The sequence below is a fragment of the Lissotriton helveticus genome, chromosome 6 (genome assembly GCF_964261635.1).
Source record: "Lissotriton helveticus chromosome 6, aLisHel1.1, whole genome shotgun sequence".
Classification (NCBI taxonomy): Eukaryota; Metazoa; Chordata; class Amphibia; order Caudata; family Salamandridae; genus Lissotriton; species Lissotriton helveticus.
This window is the reverse complement of record NC_136067.1, coordinates 2,094,957,869-2,094,979,676: the sequence shown is the minus strand read 5'-3', so window position 1 is coordinate 2,094,979,676 and position 21,808 is coordinate 2,094,957,869. Positions and strand designations below refer to the sequence as shown.

The 21,808-nt window shown below is 44.9% G+C and overlaps 1 protein-coding gene across 1 annotated transcript in view; it reads right to left on the bottom strand.

Moving 5' to 3' along the window:
• Window positions 1–21,808, bottom strand: part of LOC144764032 (uncharacterized) — a 94,912-nt gene that overhangs the window by 7,896 nt on the left and 65,208 nt on the right. The gene's annotated exons all lie outside the window — the stretch shown is intronic.

Here is a 21,808-nt window from a genome sequence, read left to right as displayed (position 1 = left end):
GGGGTCGGTCACCTAGGCCTGACGTGTATTAGAGACAGGGTGTAAGGCACATAAAGAAGTACAAGCAGAGAAAAGTCCACTTTCTAAAAGTAGCTTTTCTAAAATAGTAATGTTAATTCAGACTTTACCAGTGAAGAGGATTTATCATTACCATTGCAAAGATATAAAACATGAAACCGCTACTCCTTTCCAATCAGGAATTACAGATTAAAGGTATTCTAAGGAATTCCCAGTTCTAGCCAATGAGGGGAGTAGGCCTTATAGCAGTGAAAAAGTAATTTAGCTGTTTGTCACTACCAGGACATGAAAAAACATAGAAGTATATGTTCTGCCTTTTACTCACATAGCGTCTCGCACTTTGGGTTACCAAGGGCCTTCCTTAGGGGTGACTTATATGTAACAAAAGGGGAGTTTTAGGCTTGGCAAGTAGCTTTAAATGCCAAGTCGAAGTGGCAGTAAACTTCACACACAGGCACTGCAGTGCCAGGCCTGAGACATGGTTTCAGGCTGCATATGTGGGTGGCACGGTCAGTGCTGCAGCCCACTAGTAGCAAATAATTAGCAGGCTCTGGGCACATGTAGTGCACTTTACTAGGGGCTTATAAGCAAATTAAATATGCCAAGTGAGTGTGAGCTCATGTTACCATGTTTAGGGGAGAGATCAACACTGTATCACTGATTGGCAGTGGTAGCGGGTGCAGAGTCCTAAAGTCAGCAAAAACTAGCACAGAAAATGGAGGGAGGCAGGTAAATAATTAGGGAAAGACCACCCTATGGCTGTCAGGTCTAACAGAGCCTTTTCCAGTGACTGGACCACACAACAAAGAGCATCACATTAACGGCAGAAAATGTCATTAATTGTTGCAAGGGAGTCCTGTATACTATCAGAGAGCCCGTGATGGGACCCGGACAATAATCTGAGCATCTTTCACATAGTGTAACTCCACAGATGAGGCTCTGACCAGATCTACACAAGGAACAGGAGGTTTACAACCATAATAAACACACATTGGCAAAGTCAAGAAGTCTCACCTTTTAGACATATAGGCTTTGCCAATGCTGCACAACACCAAGAAAGAACAAGCATTTGCAAAGCAATAGGTCTCGCATTTTTTAGAGTTGGAGCTATTAGTGTAAATATAAATATTTTTTACTTATGCGTTTAGTAGTGGATGGATGTGATGGCAATTGTGTGTTTTACAATCAATTTATAATCAAGCGTAGGGTTTGTGTTGTGTTTCTGGTGTATGGGGCTTACTGGGATACAGTTTAAAGCAATCCTGGATTTGTTTTAGCAAATGAATACTATGCAGTTATTAAAGACACAACGAGAATGCTTTATTACATAAAGGAAAATGCCGGGTATGGAAATATTGAACCCAAGAGAATAAGAGTCACCTGATTATTTTATTTGTGGGTATTTAATAACGTTAAGCAGTATGATGGTGCTAATTTTACCTGATTTTTAACACCCTGTTGGGTGGCTGCTATGAATCTGGTGTGATTATCCCTAGGGCCCCTCAACGAGCAGAATAAAGAGAAAATTCCAGGTTGTAACTAGTAGGTGTGTGCACAGACTAATCAAACCTAGCCGGAGGTTGTAATGATAGACTGAGAATGGAGACAGACTGGGGAAGCACTGGACGCATAGGCATGGGGAGCAGAGACACGATGAGCAGGGTTACAGTGAGACAATGTGAGCTGAAGCAGACACAGGAATTACAGGTTATGAAGGCAGCGATACATAAACCAAAGGGGGTGCATTTGGGGGGGGACACACAATTAAGCACAGGGTATCAACCAGGCATAAGGTAAGACGAGGAGGATGAACACCGGTCAAGGCACAGAGACTGGGGGTGCAAGCAATGGATACACAGTGGGAGCGACGAGGACTGGTGAGAGCTAGCATATTGCAGGGAGGCAGGGATACAGTGAGCACATACAGCTGCGGAAAAACCGAAGTGATGTATCTCTGCGTGAACCCATTAGGAGGTAGCAAAGAAGTGTCCTGAATTTTTACTCTCATCGTCCTAAATTTACACCTATGATAATTGGTCACCCTAGGTGGTAGGGGTGCATAGAGCGCCTGGTGGGCCTAGGAGAGGGGGCAAAGGCTAGTGCGTGAGAGGAGGTAAATGGTAGGCAAGCAGAGTGCTTTAGGTGAAGGAGACAAAGAAAGTGCTCCGGGGAGAAGGGGCAGTGGGGATTGCTTCAAAGGAAGGAGATTGTAAAAGAAAAACCCAGTGCTGGTGAATCGCATTCTCAATGACATGGAGTCATCATGTAAACCTACCTAGTCAGTAAAGCCTTTGAGGGTGGAGCCATGTCAGGTTTTCACAATATCCACCTGAATCCTATTTACATGCGTTAATGAAAATGGGAACCAGAATGGGTGTGTAGTCTGGCCCTCGTCAACCTGCGTTGGGTGACCCTAATTTATAAACAATTAGAAAGCATTATCACGATGCTTCCACAAGAAGAGCAGTCATCTTTTTGATGCTAATAATCATACACAAAATTAAACTCACTTTTATAAAAAAAAAAAACAATGCTCTAGCTAGGAAGGCATGTGTTATTGATATGTGATGGTGCAGAGTTTCGAAAGGAACCCTGGTCAAGAAAGCCCCCCAGCATAACAGTTAACAGCACTAACCGTGTGAATTTGAGTGAAATTTGTGGGAAGAATTCAGAATTTATGGTTATCCCCACGAAGCTTGCACTGATTAACATTGTCGTTTATGTTGTGAATTAAATATGGCTGTTTTAATGGGTTTCCTTTTTTGCGCAGGCGCGTAATGCATGATGTCACATTCTTGGTGGGAATCTTTTGCAGCTGCGCAGTAGTGTTTTAACTTGGCCGCTAATATAGTGTGTGGACGGGTCAAGCTTAAATTGTGATTTTAAAGTGTCATTTAATGTTATTAGTGCCAAACGCAATAGGGATAGCAACAGTAGTTGGTGGGAATGTTGAAACATTTCTATTTGTATAATTGTTTATTTCTGGATGTTAACAAATGTTTCTTTATGATTTATTAGTTTCGCTTTTGTCACTGGTTGGGGTTGATGAGTTGGAGCTGCTATCGTTGGCACGCATGTGCCCATGGGGGAGAAAACCACCAAATTATTTCCTAAGAGTCCTCCGGAGGCCAAGGTCACACACTGTGAACTGTGGGAAGAAGCTGCCACGAGAAAGCTTTGCTCAAAATGTTGTTGTATCAAATTGTTATTTGCATTTGTGTACAATGGGTGGGAATAAAGCTTTGAAACATTGAGGGAATGGGAAAACAATAACTGTTCAGAAAGGTACTCGTGTGACTTAACGAGATGTGCTCATCCCATTTCCCCATCCAATCAGAGACTGAGAACCCAATGTATTGAAACATTTAGGATTGTTTCCAAGGTGTAGAAAGTATATAACAGGGCGGAGTCCTGTCATAAGAGTTCAGTTGGTCCGTCAGTAGCCATCGATGCTGTCGGTTAGAATTGCAGTGGGAAGAGAAGCAGATAGAGAGCTGTCAGCCTGAATCTATGTCAGGTGATACCACATCCATCAGAATTGCTGTCGGGAGGTCCAGTGGGTCGATCGAGTGACCAGAGGAGTCGAGGGGAGGAAGCTGATACCGAAGTTAGAGAAGCCTGCAGAGAAGAGTCAGAGGTCCCGAAGTCCATCCAGAGTGGGGAGTCCACCCGAGGTCCCGTGGGTTGTCCGGAGTTGTTATCCTGAGTCCCGCTCCATTCCTGGTCCAGAGAGGGGAGTTCTGTCCGGTGTGACATTGCATGTCACTATCCAAACTTTTAGGTAATTATGAGCACACATGTACCTGGGGTTTATTAGATGTTGCACACTTCTATACCTTTGCTATGGTATGCTTTTCATTTCAGGTGTTATTTTCTGCAATGATTTAAGCGCCTGTTTTCTATTGCAATCTGTGACTTTGTAGGGTTTATAGAGAATATTTCTCTTTGTATTTACCTTATGCAAAATTCTTATGTAAAGATTGTTCAAACCTCCTACAGGTGTGGTTATTCAAGACAGCTAATTAGACCGACTAAAAAGTGAGTAAATCCTTATCTACCAGCCACTTCAACGCTAGGATCCAGGGCTTGAGGTGTGGTAAGACCTCAAGGGAAATATATGACAGGAACGTAAGGGTAAGTATTTGGATCGCCGAACCGGACAGGTGCGGATGGGTGAATGGGGCCCAGTGTGTTGAGTGTGTGTTTGTGAAGCTTGTCAGCTCCGGCTCGGGGAAGCTTGCGCGCCATCAGTAAAGCGTGGTAGCAGAGGGATGGTTAGGGTATAAGTGGCTAGGTAAGGTAAGTAAATGAACAAAACTTAGGCGAAGTACTGAGGTGAGTAAAAGACGTGGAAAGGATCCGAAAATATATGTGTCATATGTGTTAACTAACCTCTCTATGTTACATGTAAATGTGGTACCTGTGACATGTTGTCCGGAAATTCCTAGGAATATTGGAAGCAGGTAGCAACTGGTAGTTACACTGCAGTTGAGGTTACTTGTTTGGTCAGTGCTGAAGAGTTACGCAGGACTCTAGGCACTAAGTTAGGGAATCAAGAGTTTATGACAGTAAAGGGCTCGCTAGCGAAATCTTGGTCCTATATTACCTAGTAAGGGTAGCATTAGGAGAATAGTAGGAGTGCCGATACTTAAGTGAAGGGCAAACTGGAAAGTAGGTTCTGCTTGCAGTGCGTGAAGGATAAGACGGATGTGGAGAGTAAAATAGAAGAAGATTCTATTCGTAAGTATGTGCGGATTTTAGTTTAGAAGATCAAACATAGTAGCAAATGTTTTTATGTTGTTCTGAATAAAAGCGCAAGAAACGCGAGGGAAAGAATCAGTCGTGGGAAAGTGCTGACATCACGACAGACCGCGGTGGGATTGGAGTAACCAGCGGGCGTGTAAGCGAAATTGTGAAGAAAGGGTCAAACCCGTGGGAAGTAGAACTGACGTAGCTCAAACGCAGCAACAGTATGGGTTGGCAAATAAATAAAGGAAAAATCCCGGGTGGTTCACCGCAGGGATTGTATCAAGCATTGTGTTTGAAGGAGTGTTAGACAAACCCATATGCCGTTCTACTACACTCCAAGGAAGGTTTTGCATCCTAGTGGACAACCTTTAGGATATGCAGGAAGATGATTTTTAAGCGAAAGAGTAGCAAATATGTACAGCCCAAACAAGAAATTGACACTTATGGGAAAATTGAAAAACTTGTTCAAACCCAACAAACGGATAGGAACGAGGGAGGGCATTCTTATCGTTCCCCCTGGAACACCCGTATCGCACATGGCATTTGAGAGAGGTTACCATACTTGTATATGGGTAGAAAATTGGGCAGAGTATACGAAAGATGATGGAGTATTAGCATTCCCGGAACATGGTTGCTTTAATAGAGAAGGATTACATAATTTGAGAAGGAGAATGAATAAGCTTGTGCCCCGACCTAGGATGGCGCAATATTAGGCGTTAGAAGAATGGGAACTAGAGGCTCTCGATCAAATAAATAAGAAGGGCTCGAAGGGTCTGAAGGAACTTTATCCAAGTTTACCAAAGGATAACCGAGAAACTGTAATGAAGGGTTGGATAGGAGCAACCATGATCGAAGGAATGTTCCCCATGAGAGAAGGGGAGGAGTTTACTGGCGGAAAATGTACTGAAAAGAAAAATAGTTTGAATCCTATGAGTAGTATGACATGAGGATGATTATTTAGATGATATATTGATGAAAAGACCGCCTCCTTACCAGGAGCGGCATCCCTCTCCAAGGGCCCCCACACCAAGCTTACCTATACCGCTAGTTCCGCAAGTAGTGCATAAACCAACAGAAGAAAGAGGATTGCATGATAAGGAAAGAGCTGCCATTAGTAAAAACAGGGAAGAATTAATCCAGAAAATAACTCAATTAGGTGCTCATCCGGAAGCTTTAACGATTCCAGTAACTATTGGGACAGTGGTACCACTATACGGGACCCAATCCGTTGGCCCGAATCCTGTAAAAGTGTAACACCTACCACTTTGAATCCTGTAGTACAAAGTTTAACAAACACGTCTGTACCTGAAATACGACAGGAAACAATAGTCAATGATGATCAAATGAGTGAATGTGAATCAATAATATCCTTAATGGATTTGCCCATAGGGGGTAAATTAGATGATACCCCGAGAAGAACCATTCCTCGAGCTCGAAAAGAGGTAAGGCTAGATCCTGGCTCGAGCACTCAGAGTGGATCAATCGTTACTCCTGAAGAAATAGAGAGATGGTCTCGAGAAAGAGAAAGACCAAATCAGTTACCGAAGTCCTAGACGTATATAAATTAAGAGTAGAATTAGAGGAATTGATAGCAGGAAATGTGGGTTTAGACCGATTAAACACCTATAGTGATGCTAAATTGTTGTTTATGTGTAAAAGCATCACTCGAAATGTTAAAATATATCATGAAAAATTAAGTGATTTGACATTGACATTGACATAGGGAGGTCTAAAGCATTGCAACGACCCTACAGAGCAGAATTTAGTGAAAAGGATCTGGAACACATGAATGTATCAGGAAGGAAATTACAGATTAAAGAATTGTTGACGACTCTTCAGAAATGGGGTGACTTGGAAAAATAGAGGAACAGGTGGACAAAGAAAAGGGATGAAGCCCAGGGAAGCAAGACTGCTTCCAGATATGTGTTACAAGAAAAAGACAAAGTAGAAGGGGTTTTTCCAATAAGAGAAGTACCCGAAGGTGGGTATGTGCATGTTCCATGGACAAGACAGGATATACTATCCTTTACGAAGGACTTCACCAAACTTAAGAGATAATCCTGTTGAATGGTACCGGCAGGTAGACCGATTTGTAAAAGTGTCAAAGGTATTATTAAAAGACTTTGATGGACTGTTTGAAATAGTAGTGCCCCCGGATGTGCGGACAGAATGTAAAATCACTGTAGATTGGCCAAATGACGAGTATCCCAGAGACCCCAAAACAGGAGCCCCATCGCCAAACGTGATGAGAAAATACGGTCAGGTAGTTACCTATTTGAAGGGGAAACCCCCCCCCTAAAGAAACTGATTGTGTAAGAATTGACCGTACTACACAAGAGAAAAATGAATCGATAAATGCATATTATGAACGATTACTGCAAGTATACAAACAGTATAGTGGAATAGATAATATCACTAGCAAAGTCATGGGACAGTTTGTGTATTGATTTGTGACAGGATTGAAACCTGAAATCGGAGATATGATCAAACAGCATATGTTGTGTTGGCAAATAAAACCCATAGATGATATACTCAAATATGCAAAATATTGTGGAGACGAAATCGACAATAAGAGAAAACAGTTAGAGAAAAAAGGTTATGTGGGCACAGGTGAAACTGGTGGAACAGCAAACCAACTGTTGCTCAAGCAATAGGAGGAAAGAACAGGGAAAGGGCAGACCACAGGGGAAGGCAGAGGAGGAAGGTTTAAGGGAAAAATGAATATAGAGGAATGAAAGAAGAAGGTCCCGTGTCATGTGTGTGGAAAATTGGGGCATTGGCAAAACGAGTATAAGAATGTACAAACTAATAAAGGTCCGAACTCTAATTTACAGGCGGAGAATGAGGAGTTAAGGAACCCCAATCAGCAGGGAGGGGGACCGCAGAATCAGTTACCAGTTGCTCCTATGCAAAATCACTCATCCCAGTCCAGACATAGTGCAGACGACGGACACCAAGGAGAAGGGGGTAAGAGGAATTATTTAACGACTCAATATCTTTTGCAGGATACTTTCCTCTCAGACCTCGATGATTGACAGGGCCTGAGAGGGAAAGAAAGGGGGTGCGTGCTGGGTGCCTCCTTAGCAGTGGATCAGTCAGGTCCTTTTATTGAGGGTCAAGTGGAGGGGAATGATCTCACCTTCCTCTTGGATACTGGCGCAAGTAGGTCCACTGTGAGATCGGCAGATAATCCAAATCTTTCCCTCTCGGGTGAAACTATCCAGGTAGTAGCCGTAGCCAACAATACATTGAGACACCGCTCACAGATCCAATGGAAGTGAGAATAGGGAAGTTTAAGCAGATGCATAAATTTGTAGTTTGTGATTCCAGCCCCGTTAATTTGCAAGGTAGGGATCTTTTGTGTAAAATGAATTGTACCATTTTTTGCACACCAGATGGGGTTGCAATAAGGACACCTGACGAAGATGGAGTATACAAATTCCTGATGGCCGAACAAGACGCTCGAGCGTTCACGTTAATGTCCCAAAGTGATTTGCCTAAGGAAATACAGACTGCAGTAAATCCTAAAGTATGGGATTTTACAGGGAAAGAAGAAGGATTGATAGCAGATGTTGACCCAATACAAGTAACTGTAAAGGAAGGAGTGGTATTCCCCAATACACGCCAGTACAAAATGAGTCCGGAGGTAAAGGCAGGAGTGATGGAAGAAATTCAAAGAATGCTTGAACAAGGTATAGCTGAAGTGATGGGCAGCCCATGTAATTCACTGATCATGGTAATTAAAAAGCCAAATGGGAAATATAGAATTGTACAGGATTTGCGAAAAATTTATAAAATTGTGGTTCCTTGTTGTCCAGTAGTTCCGAATCCCACAGTTATTCTGTATCAGATACCATCACGAGCCAAATGGTTCACAGTAATAGATTTGTGTCATGCTTTCTTTTCCATACCATTGCACCCTGACAGCAAATATTTGTTTTCTTTTAAGTTCGAGGATCGTGTGTTCATGTGGAATCGGATTCCACAAGGCTACACGGAAAGTCCTTCTATATTCAGTCAGATCCTTAAGAAATGTTTTGAGTCATTGATGTTGCCCTGACGCTCAGTGTTGGTGCAATACATCGATGACCTATTGTTAGCATTGTTGAAATGACTGTGTGGTTGATTCAATTGCACTGTTAAATCACCTAGCAGATAAAGGACATAAAGTATCTCCAGAAAAATTGCAGTTCTGTTTGGAAGAGGTGAAGTACATAGGTCATTTAGTTCGACCAGGAAAAAGGCAGGTCACAGTGGATAGAGTAAAAATCATCAAAGAAATGAAACTCCCGAGAACCCAGAAAGCGGTAAGAATGTTCCTGGTTGTCGTGGGTTATTGTAGGCAGTGGATTTTAGGGTTTTCTATGTTAGCAAAACCTCTGATTCAATTGACCAAGAAGCGAGAAAAAGACCCTGTAGAGTGGGAAGAAAAAAGCAAAGACGCATTTGTGGCCCTGCGGCAGAGTCTTTGTGAGGCTGTGCACTTTTTGATAAGTTTGGGACTCTAGACGAGCCCACAGATTGAAATATATAGGGCAGACTCTCTTCTTCAATGTGAGTCTTTGTGAGGCCCCTGCACTAGGGTTGCCGGATTATGCAAAGAATTTTGGGTTGTTTTGCTGTGAAAGAAATGGGTGTGCACTCTCGGTGTTAGCCCAAAGGCACGGGCTCCTGTGGAGGCCAGTGGCCTACTTTTCTGCCACCTTATATCCAGTGTCGGCTGCCTTGCCAGGATGTCTGAAAGCGGTAGCAGCCACCTGTGCAAGTATTGAGCAAAGTAAAGGCATTGTTATGGGACATCCTGTGAAAGTACATGTTCCCTATGCTGTGGAAATTTTGTTGACTAGTACCAAAACTCAGCATTTGACACCCAGCCGGTTAACTAAATATGAGCGAGTGATCTTGGGTGCTGAGAGCGTGACTATTGTGAGGTGCGCCATCCTCAATCCTGCGACATTATTACCAGATGTTAAGGTAGAAGAAATAAAGGAGGACAGTGAGATCGGGCATGACTGTATCGACTATACAGAGTTGTGCACCAAACCGCGCACTGATATTCAAGACGAGTCTCTTGAAGACTCGCCCAATGAGCTATTTGTTGACGGGTCATGCAAGCGCGATGCAGCGGGAGGGACCCTCGCTGCATATGCAATTTGTACATTGGAAGGGATAGTCGTAGCATTCTATTTACCATGTGTAAAATCTGCACAAATAGCTGAATTGGTGGCTCTTACAAAAGCCTGCAGGCTTGCCAAAAATGAAGTAATTACAATTTACACTGACAGCCGTTACGGCTACGGGGTTGTGCATGATTTTGGCTAGCTCTGGATGCAAAGAGATTTCGTGACTTCTTCAGGAACCCCTATCAAAAATGGAAAATTTGTAAAAGACTTGCTAGAACCAATACAGTTACCGAAAAGAGTGGCAGTGGTAAAATGCACTGCTCACAGGTCAGGAAATGATAAGGTGACTGCTGGGAACAGATATGCTGATCAAGTGGCACAGCATTGTGCACACTATAAAATTGGCATAAATACAGATGGTGGAGATTACGGAAGCAATTGCCAGATCATGCTACTTGCAGGCGTAGGTACCTGGGAGGAAGTACGGCAACTACAGGATGAAGCCGATGAAGAAGAAAGGGCAGGTTGGGAAAGGACCGGATGTCACCAGAGGGGAAATGATGATGTATGGGTGTATGTGGATGGAAGACCAATTATGCCTGATTCCATGATGTCCCAAATGGCCAGAATGTATCATGGGGACACTCATGTGGGACAAGATGCCATGATAAGATTATTTAGACAGGTTTGGTTCAACCCAAGGTTCAGAGCCGTAGCAGAGAGCCTCTGTCAAAGATGTTTGATTTGCCAGCAAATGAATCCCGGAAGAAAACGATAGTAGCCCTAGGAAGAATAGGTAAAGCTTGTAGTCCCTTTTTCAGATTGATTTCATTCAGCTCCCAGTCTGCAGAGGGTTGAAATATGTATTGGTCATTGTGTGCCTGTTTTCCAAATGGGTAGCACTTTCCCTACACGTAGGAATGACAGCATCACTATACCAAAACTGTTATTGAGAGAAATCATCCCTAGGTTCGGTTTCCCAGTAAAGATTGAGTAAGACAGAGGGAAACATTTTAATAACAAAATCATTCAAATCATCTGTGAAGCTTTCAATGTCGAGCAAAAACTGCACTGTGCATACCGTCCAGAGGCTACTGGAGTGGTAGAACAACTGAATGGCACCATTAAATGCAGGCTTGGGAAAGTGTGTAGGTCCACTGATCTTAAATGGCCAGATGCCCTGTCCCTGGTTCTCATGGGACTCCGGAGCATCCCAGACAAGAATACGGGATTGAGCCCCCATGAGATCCTGATGGGGAGAGCCATGAGGCAGGCCTGTGTTCCAGGAAATAAGTTGTTGACCATAACTGATGACTTAGAACTGGAATATTGCAAAGAACTGGCTGACCAAGGGCGTTCTATCTCTCACCAGGTTGGAGAAGACGCAGTTGCCAGACAGCTGAATCCAGCGCATGACCTGAACCCCGGTGATTGGGTGGTTGTGAAAGAAAACACTCGAGAATCGTGCCTAGCACCCAGGTGGGGTATACCTTAGCAGGTCATATTAGTTACGACAATGGCTGTGAAGTGTGCTGGTTCGCCACATTGGATTCATGCCAGTCATACCAAAAGGGTCCCAGCTCCTGATGAGAGTTCTCAACAAGCTGAAAGGGTTGAGACAGCTGAAGGTTGTGCAGCTGAGGGATCGCAACCACTAGATCCTGAAGTAGCTGATCTATCGCAACTGAGCCCAGGTCAGAACATATGGGAACCCTTTGAAGATCTTCCTGAAGAGGTTGTTAGAACACATAAAACAAAGAGGAACAGAGTCAGGATCAGTCAGGTCTAGAAGAAGCTGCTCAGAATAGAGTAGGAACGCCTGGTAGGGAATCTGAGCAAGTGCAGAAACCCTTAGGGAAAGAGCAAGCAACCCAAACTGAAGTGAACGAGTTAGTTCACGAGTCTGGGAAGGGACAGTTAGACCGTAGAAGATCGCCTCATGCAGAAGATAATCCAGATTCGACAAGCCCTGAGGCGGACCAGTTAGAATTAGGAGTTCAAGTTCAGGAACAAGATAGCACACTGTCAAACCAATCTGAACAGGTATTAATAAGAGAGGAGGGAAACGTCCAGGCAGAAGAAGGAGCAGTAAGTCCTGGACAGTTAGATCAGAAAATTGAAGACGAGAACAGGCAGATCGTGCCACAACAGACCGAAAATAAAAGACCACCTGATGAGGGTGCCTGTGCAGTAGTAGCAAAGAAGGTCGAAAGGGTGATAATTGGCCACGTGCTGTTAAAATAATCCGGTGTCGTTTAAGAGAATTACTGAACAGAATTAGCCAGATTTAGCAGATCAGAGTGAAGACGAACAATCACGACACATCCGCAGAAGTAGAAGGGTCAGAGCACAGTATAACAAGTATAAAGGCCCTGAGTGGACATATATCATCCATGAAGATTTTGAAAATTTTTACATAAATGAAAACAAAGACAATATAAGCAGCGGGTCAGATCCAGAAATAATAGATGTAACAGACGAGCATACGTGAAAGCTAACCTAGCCTAGGTCAGCGTGACCTTTGATTGACTTTACAGAAAAAGGAGTCTAGTTGAGAATTCCAGATGGCAAATTGTATAAAGAAATGGTGCAGAATAGCTGCTTGTAGTATATTTGTTGGAATGCTTATAGGATTAATAGTGGCCATAGTTATGCATTATATGATACCTTTTAGGGATGTCAATGTTATGAAACCACCCGTACAGATTCCTCGTGGTAGGAATATTAAGTTAGCCGTAGATGCACCAGTTGAGTTAGATTTTCATCACACCACATTAGTAAATGATACTTCTGCCAATATTTTTCTAAGCTTTAAGTACAATATGTTGATACCATGAGAGTGAGTAAGTGTTATGTGTGTGCTAGGCTCCCTTCATCAGTAGAGGAAGGGCTTACTTATTATTATTTACCACTGACCTATGCCACCTCCTGTAGTGTTTTGAATAGTTGATTTTATAAGATAGGTAGTTTACAGTATTTTTATTCAGATGAGGATGGGATATTTTCAGAAATTCCTGTACGTAGAAACCTTAACCCAGATTTGACTCCTTTGTACACACGATTTATGGGAGAATATTTTTTAGATAGGGAAAAGGTAGATATAGAAGATGCATATAAATGAAATTTGACATGTAAATTGTATAGGGAAGAGAAGATTTTTCTTGAAATGGTTGAAAGGAGTATCAACTGAAGGCCTTTAGTAATAAGGCTGAAGTTCCAACATGGGGCGACAATATGGTATGATCATCTGCTGAAAAGGCTCATGCTGCAATGACTCTGAACGCTGAAAAGAAAGGGAAAATCTGTCTCAAAAGAGTTGCTAATGATTATAATAATATTTTCGTTGGTTCTAGTGTTTGTGAGCATACATTGGAGGGGATTGGGGGCTGGGGATTCAAATACGGAAATGATTCAATATTTCCAGGAATTTATTGTATATGCGGTAACAAGGCATATTTCAGACTTCCTGATAGACGGTATGGAAGCTGTTATTTTGGAATTGTTTTTCCTAAAATATACCATGTTGACAAGCTCTCTAGAATCAACAACCATGTAGGGGAACTAGCACGTGTAAAAAGAGCTAGTTTTATGGAGGTTTTAGGAGATTTATTCAGTGCATTGATTCCTTCAGTGGGAGAGATTTTGAATTCAGAGAAAATATGCAAATTATCCACAGTGGTTGATAAGCTGGCAACAGACACCGCTAACGGATTTTAACTAGTATATACAGAATTAGTTGCGATCAGGTCAATGGTTTTACAAAATCGACTTGCCCTGAAGGAATGAGAATTCGATTCCCCCCTTTCTGCAACATTAGACATAGTTATATATATATATATTTGTTAGCATGGTGTATCTATCTATATACCTAATCTATTTCACGTTTATCATAGTTTAGAATGATCAGTTATATTATTACAGGGAACTCCTTCCCCACCCTTGAGTAGTATTCTTTGTCTTCAAACAGAGAACCAAACTGACGCCATTTTGGTGTACATGTCGGAGATTCAGGCAGCAGTAACGTGCTGTCCTTCAGCAGTCAAGCAAGGCCCCGTTAGCGGAGTTACATGGACAGCTGAATTCCTGTTACTCTCCCACTGTTCTGAGGCCCAAGGTTGCATCTGGTTTCAGAGTTGATGAGCAGATTCCTGGAGGCGCCGTGCGTACCCTCCTAAAGCTCCAAGACGAAAGGGAGTCACCCTTCCTGACCTGCCCAGTAATGAATAGCTAAGCTTTGAACTAATCATGTGTGCCATATATGGTCCTTCCTTCAAGCACCCTGAACCAACTTGTATTTGTCCATGTACGGTGACTTCACCGTATATCGGTCTGGTTTTGACTGTAAGCCAGCAGTCTTCTTGTCACACTGACTGGGTGTGGAGGGGAGGCTCCTCTGCGCAGAGTCCATTTAGAATAAACAATTGAAACTTCTTCACTGCCAACTGACTGATTATTGGTAATTGGTATGGGGGGGGGGCTATTGGTAAGTATAGCTCCATAGCTTATTTATTTTTGGTACAACAGTTTGGGGGCTCGTCTGGGATTCCGCATTGGGGTCGTCCTCCCGTAACACGGGGTGAGAAAGGACAAATGAAGGGGTGCTCTGGTCGAGGGGGTGGACTGACTAAAGATTCTGGTGGAACTCCGCTCTCGCGATCAAGGAGCCCTAGCTGTTATTGGTATTGACCCCTCGCCGGGATCCTATGAGTTGTAACGCAGGAGCTGACCGTGTTGGTCTTCAGGGGCTGGCAGTGGGGAACGCGCAATCAGACCTGAGTGCACCAGGTGAGTGAATTGTATTGTTTGTATTTCGACGTCATGGAAATAGGCACTTAAGAGAAGTGGCCTGTAAATAAGCACTTAAGAGAAGTGGCTTAACAGTTAACTGTATTGGAATGTAGTGGTTAGTGAACCACAAGGAATCTGGGGGTCTGACGTGGCAGAGGAGTGACTGCACGGGCAGATGCCCCACAGACTTGTTTGGTGATTAATTGAGACAACATTGGACGCCCTAGTGTTGCACGGGGTGCTCACTTGGCCGAATCTTCTTCGGGAAAGCCCTAGGAGCAACTGGGTAAGCCTGGACTACGGCAACTCCCTCTACGCCGGAACCACCGCCAAACTCCAGAAAAGACTCCAGCGGATCCAGAACGCCTCAGCACGACTCATCCTGGACATCCCCCATCGCAGCCACATCTCCGGACACCTGAGAGACCTGCACTGGCTCCCGGTCAACAAGAGAATCACCTTCCGTCTCCTCACCCACGCACACAAAGCCCTACACAACCAAGGCCCAGGATACCTCAACAGCTGCCTCAACTTCTACGCTCCCAAACGCCAGCTTCGATCGACCAGCCACGCCCTCGCCACCGTCCCCCGCATCCGAAGAGCCACCACAGGAGGACGGACCTTCTCCTACCTCGCCGCCAAGACTTGGAACTCCCTCCCGACCCACCTCCGCCTGACCCAGGACCACCTCGCCTTCAGGAAGCAACTTAAGACCTGGATGTTCGAGCAGTAGCGGACCCCCCTCCCCCAGCACCTTGAGACCCTCCGGGTGAGTAGTGCGCTATATAAATGCCATGATTGATTGATTGATTGATTGATTGATTGGGTACTGGAGCTGCGTGCCCAGCTGCCCGGCCCAACCAGCACAGAACTATGGGATGGCCTGTAAGAGGGTCCGTGGTTTGCCTGTCTGATGATCTCAGGACAGTCTTTGGACTGTCTCTTTTGTGAATATTGTTGGTCTGGAATCCGGCGCGATCGATTCCCCGAACAGGAGTCGACGGGCTCTGTTCGAGTAAAAGACATGTCATGAAGTATTTTGGAAATTATTATCGGATATTGAGAACTGTGATTGAATTGCATCTATCGATCGAAAATTATGAAGTTTATGTGCGAAAAGGGCGAGTGAGATTGTATGATTCAAGAGCAAATGAGTATGTGATAGATGGACGCGTCCTTGTGAATAAGTCTAGTTGAAACGGTATGAGTTATTGAATTGATAAACATGTTGTGTTTTAGTAAATTGTGTTCTGTATGTTGCACCCTGAACCAACTTGTATTTTTCCATGTACGGTGACTTCATGCGTCTTACTGAAAGTATATCTGTCTGGTTTTGACTGTAAGCCAGCAGTCTTCTTGTCACACTGACTGGGTGTGGACGGGGAGGCTCCTCTGCACAGAGTCCATTTAGAATAAACGATTGAAACTTCTTCACTGCCAACTGACTGATTATTGGTAATTGGTATGGGGGGGGGGGGTATTAGTAAGTATAGCTCCGTAGGTTATTTACAGCCCTTGATACAACATTGGCAAAACAGGGTGGGGTCTGTAGAATGTTGGGAACAAAACATTGTTGCACTTACATTCCTGACCAAAGTGGTAAAATTGAGGAAGAAGTGCATAACATTACTCATTTGAAAACTGAATTGGAACCACTGGAGGATGACTGGAAACAATGGGCCAATGATGTGCATGCTGTAGGACATTGGTTTTCTAATTTAGGCAGTAGTGTCCTTGGTAAAGTATTAATACCTGTAGCATTATTTACAGGTACCTTTTTGATAATTATATTATGTTATAGATGTTGTTTGCGAAAATGTGTACAAGAAAATGGAAAAGGACAGAAGAGAAAAACAGATGGAACTGATTTAGAAGAAAAATGTAGTTTGTATAAAAGAATGAAAGGCCGCCACCACAAAAATCAAGTTGAAAAGACGGAAAGGCAAACAGAGATAAATGAGGGCTCTGGCAATTGATTCCATGCGCGCGCACAGGCGTGTGCGCATGTGTGTTTGGTGATAACAGTAAATGTCATCAGAGAGGGGATTGATGGAGCAGAGTTTCGAAAGGAACCCTGGTTGAGAAAGCCCCCCCTCCAGAGTAACAGTTAACAGCACTAACCGTGTGAATTTGAGTGAAATTTGTGTGAAGAATTCAGAAGTTATGGGTATCCCCAAGAAGCTTGCACTGATTAACATTGTCGTTTATGTTGTGAATTAAATATGGCTGTTTTAATGGGTTTCCTTATTTGCGCATGCGCGTAAGGCATGATGTCACATTCTTGGTGGGAATCTTTTGCAGCTGCGCAGTAGTGTTTTAACTTGGCCGCTAATATAGTGTGTGGACGGGTCAAGCTTAAATTGTGATTTTAAAGAGTCATTTAATGTTATTAATGTCAAACGCAATAGGGATAGTAACATTAGTTGGTGGGAACGTTGAAACATTCCGATTTGTATCATTCTTTATTTCTGGATGTTAACATATGTTTCTTTCTGATTTATAAGTTTCGCTTTTGTCACTGGTTGGGGTTGATGAGTTGTGTTGGACAGGCCCCATGAAGGGCTCGCTCCCTCCCCGCATGACAGGGCCCTGGTCCCGGCCTTCCAGGTACTACCCGCAGAAGCAACCCCCAACCCGTCCCCCATGGGACATCTGCTCCCGGGAATCCCTGTGTCCCTGGCCTGGGCCACCGTCAGCACCCGTGCCCGGACCAGCCGCCATCTTAGACACTGCGCCACGAGGCCGCGTGGCCTCAGCTCGACCCCCACCCCGGGCCTGGCCAGGTCCCGACATCCCGGCACCACCATCCCCCCAGGAGGTGAACGGACCACTTGGCAGGTCAATGGGAGTCAGGAGTGTCGATGGCTCTCTCCCGCCAGGTGCCGATCACCCCCAGCCTCCCCGGGCGCTGGCTCCACCCCCCTGCTGGGTGTCTGGACTCCCTCATCCCGGACCTCCCGACCTCCAAGAGCGAGGGTCCGGACATCAAAGAGCGCCAGGCCTATAACTGAGGCAGCCCCAGAACAGGAAGGCAGTTGTATCCTGGAGTCGAGAGACACCGCGACAAACTCATCCTTGACGGACTGCTGGCGCTGCCGCAGCCCTGCCTTGTGAACTATTGTCCTGCCTGCTGGCGCTGCCGCGGCCTTCTGCAACCTTCATCCTCGTGGGACCTGCTGGCGCTGCCGCGGCCCGTTGTCACCTTCATCCTCGTGGGTCCTGCTGACGCTGCCGCGGCCTTCTGCAACCTTCATCCTCGTGGGACCTGCTGGCGCTGCCGCGGCCCGTTGTCACCTTCATCCTCGTGGGTCCTGCTGGCGCTGCCGCGGCCCGTTGTAACCTTCATCCTCGTGGGACCTGCTGGCGCTGCCGCGGCCCATTGTAACCTTCATCCTCGTTGGGACCTGCTGGCGCTGCCGCGGCCCGTTGCCACCTACGACCTCTTTGGGACCTGCTGGTGCTGCCGCGGTCTGACCCGTCCGAACACCGAGCTCGAGGATTGTGAGCTAACACCGTTCCACCGCCGTACCTACGGGTACCAAGACTGTCCCGCTACCCCCTTTCCCTACCAGAGACTAGAACAGAGAGGACCACCGTGTCCTGATCTCCTTTTATCATACTGCCTCATTTCAAGAACTGCCTATAAAAGGTATTAATCTGATCTTCGTGTGGTGTCCATCTGTGGGGGGGAAGTTGCCTGTCTGTGCGATCGCTGGAGACGGTCCTCACTGGAGGCCTCTCCCCTTGTGCTCGGCCGACCCTCCAGGTCCCCGTCTAACATTGGTGGCCTGCGGCGCGATCCGAACCAACGTGTACCGTACAGACAGTAACTCACCCTACGACTAAAACCACAATGACGACCAAAGAGAGCGGATCGGCAGAGAAGTTCCAGATGGAAAAGCTAGAAGAATACAACCACCGAGAGCTCAAACAATTTTGCATGGACTTAGGCATTGCTACCACCGGGCTAAGCACAAAAGAAGACTTCAAAAACGCCCTAGAGGCCTGGACAGAGACGAATACCGCCACCCCCCGGGACGCCGAGGCCCCGGAAGTCAACACCACCCTGACGGATGGAGTTCTGGACTTTTTGGTTCCGTCCAGAGGTGTCAGGGATAACACCCGAAGACCCCGGAGTTCCACCTGTCTTGGTGCACAAACAAACAGAAACACGGGCTTCTCGATGGTGGCGTCAAAGACCAAAGGTTTATTACTGCAGGGACACAGAAGTCACAGAAACTACACATGGGCAGTATCTAGGAGCCTGTTCAATTTGTACAAAGAGGGTTGCTCCTTATATACTAAATATTGGGCTTCAGGCAAATTCTTTACATGTTACCACAGTTCTAAACATTCGTGTCTTAAACAATAAATATTTGGCGTTGCACAGGGATCGTCAACAGTATCTGATGTCGAAACATTACAAATGAGGGGTTCCCACTAGTCCATCATAATCCCATGTCAATTCTTCATTCAAGACCCGGACCGCCTCATCGTAAATTTCGTTACCTCCCCCTAATAAAGGCCCAGAAGGAAAGGAGCAGAGCCAGGTGCAGAAGATAGAAAGACAGGATAAGAAATGTTTGTGGGTCGTAAATGGGCACGGTTACCAGCTTCGGCCGCCTAATCATGATCAGGCCAACGAATACAAGAACCAGTATAGCAGGACTGGCCTCAGGCTGGGGAGGCAGTTCTTGCCGAGTCATGCTGCTACAGCGTTGCTGGCCTAAGGTGCACGTGTCACTAGCAAGGTGAATCGCCGGTTAAGGCCTACGTGTCCTTAAATAAAAGAAGTCATTGCGTGTCCATTGACTATGTGAGGGCAAGGAATACAAAATGGCTTCCGTGTTCTAAGATGGATGCCATGGGTAAATCACAAATGTGTTGGTAACAGGAGTGCTCTTGCTCGTAGCATAGCGAAAACACCAGGATATACTAAATGGATCATTTGCGGTTCACTGATACCAAAATTATGTATTTACGACAATGTTACAAACACGAGTAAAATCGTCACGGAACCTCAGACCCTCCTTTTGCCCTTACATAGGCAATTAATCAGTCTATATCAGAGTCAGAGTCTAATTCTATGCTCATTAGGTCAGTGACATGTTGTTGTATCATCATCCTGTCTCGTGCCTTTTCTCCTAATGCAGGTGGTTTTCTGAAACAGGTTGCAGCACAGAGGCTACACAGAGCGGGACCACATTGGATAATAAGACAGCACGAGAACAGAAATACTAGGATGACACCAATGACCATCAGAACCTTCCATCCCCACGCTGATACCAGAGTCCAAAACCCACTCCATGAAGGACCAGTTTCCCTTATCTACGTGTATAGAGTCGGAAATCTTATGTAGCTTAGAGATTGCTTCATAGACTGTTGGAGCATTATTTGGAATAAAGACACAGCAGCTCGATTGGATCATTCTGCATACCCCACCTCGATCTGCAAGTATTACGTCTAGAACCATACGGTTCTGCAACGTCATGAGACGATCCGCCTGAAGCTCAGCTGTTAAGTTACTAAGGGCACCAGCAGTTTCTGTAATAGTAGATTCAACTACCCGTGTTAGTTGACGAAGATTTCTACTATTGGCCATAGGCCCCCAAAACGGAAGGAAACCTTTGAAAAAGTCTCCAGCTTCTTGACCAGCGGTATCTTCCTTGCTGAAGACACCTCTTGCTACTCTGGTTTTGTGATAATCTGAAGAAGCAGTGTATGTCGGGGGTAACAATCGAGCAATATAACATGAACCTGAAAAGTCAGCAGGCAGCCATGTATATGCTCTGTCCTGACAAATGAAGTAGGTACCCCTAGCGGTCAGAAAGGCAGGGGAGGAGTTAGACGGAAATACGTAAGTCTCAACGCACTCACTCCTCCCTAGCTGAGCTCTCGGATTTCTCCCATTTCCTTGCAAACAGACCTGACCTCGGTGAGGCACGACCCAAACTGAAGTGGAGCTTTTACGCTTGCTTTCTCCCAAACTAAGGCGATACTCTGTAGAGTTCCAACTCAAATACACCAGTAATTCATCTCTAGGATAAGATGGAGTATTATTGACGTCTTTAATCATATCAATAATTCCCTGGACTAAAGCTTTGTTGGCTGAGTTGTATTTAGTGGACCGTGGTGGACGCGAAGGATAGGTCTCAAGGGCATATGAAAAAATGGTCTGAAAGGCCTGAAATGATCCATTATAGCTGAAAGGCAAGACTAGATAGGGAATGCCTTTATCCATAGTGTGAGGTATCAAGCCACACACCCAGCAGTCTGTAGTATTAACTATCAGTTGGTGTTGATGCAAGAGCTGTACAAATGTATTGTTAATAAATTCTGAGCGTCGAGCTTGTTCGTGTTCAGGAAATGAGTGAAAAGAATGCATAGAAGAAACCGTAGAAGTAGTAGGATCAAGGGAAGGTACTGTAGTTACTGGCATAAAAATCAAATGTACACCAAAGACGATTCCACCCACCAACGTTATCAAAACAATTAAAAATGTAACTGCACATTGCATTAGAAAGCATTTGCTGTGTAGTATTCTGTACAGTCTATTTCTGCGAACATAAATTACTTTTTCTCGTTGTAGCTCAGGAAGCTCCATCTTCTACGACCGTTCGCGACCACTGATGATGTGTACGTAGATGAAAATGCCTCTATCAGCCCTGGGAGTTCCCAGAACTAACAGAAAGATCGACCTTGTGTCTGACCCCCGCAGATTCAACTAGGCACACAGCCACGACCCTACGGCTACCCAGACGGCAAGGCAATTTTAAAACAAAAAGAAACAATACAAAGTATTAGCAAACTTCCTGGCTGGAGGCAATGTATAGCAAATTCAAATCTGAAAATAGGCAGTTTCCTGCTTTATTTGTCCATATTGCGAGAACGTAAGTTGTATCTCAGTTTTGCAGGAGCTGTCTGATCTGGAAACAATGTATTTTCAGCTGACGTTGCAATGTTCACGTTTTCAGATGGCAAATGTTCTTTTGGTGCAGATGACAAATGTTCAGGGTTCAAAAGAGCAGTTTCAGGAGGAGAGTCAGAATCTGGTGAATCCGTGATTAGTTCTGCATCGCTGAAAGGTATGAACCTGGGGACTTGTTCCGTTTCAGAGGCACCGATTCCTT